General features: G+C 31.2%; 2 protein-coding genes and 1 long non-coding RNA gene across 4 annotated transcripts in view; 1 reads left to right on the top strand and 2 right to left on the bottom strand.

Annotated features, from left to right (window-relative positions):
- LOC108903462 overlaps positions 1 to 3,327 on the bottom strand; it is a 105,567-nt gene that overhangs the window by 52,840 nt on the left and 49,400 nt on the right. The gene's annotated exons all lie outside the window — the stretch shown is intronic.
- The window catches only part of LOC108903459, a 141,684-nt gene that overhangs the window by 114,772 nt on the left and 23,585 nt on the right, over positions 1 to 3,327 (top strand). The gene's annotated exons all lie outside the window — the stretch shown is intronic.
- LOC108903464 lies at positions 333 to 865 on the bottom strand. Its single transcript, XR_001964207.2, has 2 exons — positions 828 to 865; positions 333 to 404 (listed from the first exon to the last, which is right to left on the bottom strand). It is a non-coding gene; the product is annotated as an uncharacterized LOC108903464 (long non-coding RNA).

The raw sequence follows: 3,327 nt of genomic DNA, 5'->3' as shown, positions 1-3,327 counted from the left end.
GTTTTTTACTAACAGGAAAGAAACAGCAACTAATTGGAAATGATTTATTCAATTCAGTAATGATAATAGCGATGTCACCAGCAAGAATTATATGAAAGATACGAATTTAATTATTTATGCACGTAATATAAATTACAAGAATATGTAGAAATACTTTGTTGCTATTGTTAATATTATGTGAACATATTCATCGTTGCTTTGTCGAGAACTCATCACACGTCAACAGAACTTTTCTTTTATTAGATTATACAGGACAGGATGCTCACTTTCTAGTATAATCTCATCGTCATCTGCTCTTGATTTACTTGCTGTTCTTGTTGTTGTTGTTGTTGTAACTGTTGCTCTTGTTGTAGCTGCTGCACCTGTTGTTGCTGGTGTAGCCGATGCTCTTGCTGCTGATGCTGCTGCAAGATATATAAAGAAACAATGCATCATTCAATTATACAATATTTTCACTTATGAAATCTTTCTATTTAAAAATTTCTCTACCGTATTAAGAATAAAAGAAGCTGTTTCCAACTTACGAATTATTCGACCTTTTGCCATAATATTAACCCGCTATTCGGTCAAGTTGTAATATAGAACATCATTAGATTGAAAATGCAGATCACAAACGTACTGTTTTATTATAAATCTGTTGACAGTCATTCACATCACATACCATTACCATATTTAAATTATTTTCGAAACTTTTTATTTACCATTTATAAAAACAAATTGTAATAATTATTGACTTGACTTCTAGTTTTTAGGTTAGTATACCTCCCCCCGCCCCGATATATCTACCAAACTCAATATAAATAAAATAAAATTGGTTATTTGCTTACTTTACTCGTATTTATGAAGCTACATTCATTTGGGACATATGGAACACTAGCGCCACCCCAACTTCTGCCATTTCTTGGACAAATTTTGTCAATTTTCCCGTATGAATTTGTGCTCCTTATCTAGTCTCCCTGATTCAGATTATGAAACGTCTTCACTATAGCCATCCTTGTATATCGCACGGATTTCTTTGCTTTACTTTGTCGCTCTCATGTAAAGGTAGATGATCCATGCGGATTTTCCAGCCCTGTATTAATGCACAAAATACGTAAGAAGGTAACTTGAATTTTTTTCCCTAATTCGCCGTTCTTAAGTTATTCATACCAATACATTCCCCTAGTGGCAGACACTTCAAACCATGATATTACAGGAATATTTATAGACCTGTCGAAATATCCCACTTCTTGGATATAAGAAAGGGCAAGCTAATTTTTGCTGGGATATCTTCAGTAATAAAAGTGTAGATCCCTAGATCTGGGCGAGGTCCGGAACATTTTCAAAATTGCAAAAATGTTATAAAAATATATATATTTTTTAAATACCTCTTATCTGAGTTTTTTACTTATATCTTGGAACCTATGCATTTTGGAAGAATATTGAAGAGGAAAAAAGTTTTAGCTTTGAATTGAATTGCACAATATACTGTAAGTTAAAAATGTTTACATTTATTACCGATGTTGCAAAATAGCAACAATTGGTGAAAAGAGGCAAAATAATCAAGTATTTTTTAATATATTTTTATTAAATTTTTTAATTGCTCCCAGGGCAATCTAATTTTAGTAAAAACAAACTTTTTAGTATAATAAAACACACACCAAATTTCATTAAAATCGGTTCGATAGTTTTCGCAAAATAATTTTTTAGATTGCACAATATACTATTGTTGATGTGCTTACAAATTTCGCTTACTTTTAAACACATACATAAATATTCCNGTTGTAACTGTTGCTCTTGTTGTAGCTGCTGCACCTGTTGTTGCTGGTGTAGCGGATGCTCTTGCTGTTGATGCTGCTGCAAGATATATAAAGAAACAATGCATCATTCAATTATACAATATTTTCACTTATGAAATCTTTCTATTTAAAAATTTCTCTACCGTATTAAGAATCAAAGAAGCAGCTTCCAACTTCCGAATTGACACTTCAAACCATAATATTACAAAAATATTTATAGACCTGTCGAAATATGTCACTTCTTGGATGTAAGAAAGGGCAAGCTAATTTTTTCTGGGATATCTTCAGTAATAAAAGTGTAAATCCCTAGATCTGGGCGAGGTCCGAAACATTTTCAAAATTGCGAAAATGTTAAAAGAATATATATATTTTTTAAATACCTGTTATCTGAGTTTTTTACTTATATCTTGGAACCTATGCATTTTGGAAGAATATTGAAGAGGAAAAAAGTTTTAGCTTTGAATTGAATTGCACAATATACTGTAAGTTAAAAATGTTTACATTTATTACCGATGTTGCAAAATAGCAACAATTGGTGAAAAGAGGCAAAATAATCAAGTATTTTTTAATATATTTTTTTTTAATTTTTTAATTGCTCCCAGGGCAATCTAATTTTAGTAAAAACAAACTTTTTAGTATAATAAAACACACACCAAATTTCATTAAAATCGGTTCGATAGTTTTCGCAAAATAATTTTTTAGATTGCACAATATACTATTGTTGATGTGCTTACAAATTTCGCTTACTTTTAAACATAAACATAAATATTCTTGTAATATTATGGTTTGAAGTGTCTGCCACAAGGGGATTGTATTGGTATGAATAACTTGAGAACGGTGAACTTTAGGGAAAAAATTCAAGTTACCTTTTTTACGTTACAATACAATACAATACGTTATTTGAAATAAATATTAGCTGAAAAAAAGTCGTACCTGTACTGGGGATCGAACTCTCTACCCCTGGAATGCAAGGACGCACTTAACGCTTTCTACCACGAAGACACACTCGTTTTGTAAAATGGTGTAAAAAAATTGATTAATATAATTGATGTAACAAACACTTAATCATTACTTGAATACAAATCGTGAGATTTCTCTGCAATTTTCGTTTTCATTAATCATTTTGAAAAAGTTACATACGTAATCTAGACTAGACTATCGTCATATTATAATTTTGCCGGAAAATGGTAAATTAAATGTAATGTAAGTACAATTTTGACACTTTTTCCATCAGAAAAGAGGCACATGTTTTGTTATTATTGTTACTATAGTAGGATCGTATTCGATGCAAAGTAGAACAAAAAGTTGTCGGTCTTTTATCAAAGGAAAATCGTGTCATCATTTTTAGGAGGCGTAAGATAAATCATTTTAAATTTAAAATGAAATTCAATGTAAAATCTGAAATACCGCTGCATACGCACTGTGCTCTGGTAGTAGCTGTAGTCGCCCAGGTGCATCGAGTGTACGAAGTGGTCGGTTATACGTCAAATACTAACCTGGCGAGCTTGATCGTAAATCCAATTTGTTTTTTAATTTCCACATAAACAAC

This window comes from Anoplophora glabripennis, unplaced genomic scaffold (genome assembly GCF_000390285.2).
Source record: "Anoplophora glabripennis isolate ALB-LARVAE unplaced genomic scaffold, Agla_2.0 scaffold82, whole genome shotgun sequence".
In the NCBI taxonomy this organism is placed as follows: domain Eukaryota; kingdom Metazoa; phylum Arthropoda; class Insecta; order Coleoptera; family Cerambycidae; genus Anoplophora; species Anoplophora glabripennis.
Note: the sequence above shows the minus strand (reverse complement) of the source record. Positions and strands in the feature narration are given on the sequence as shown.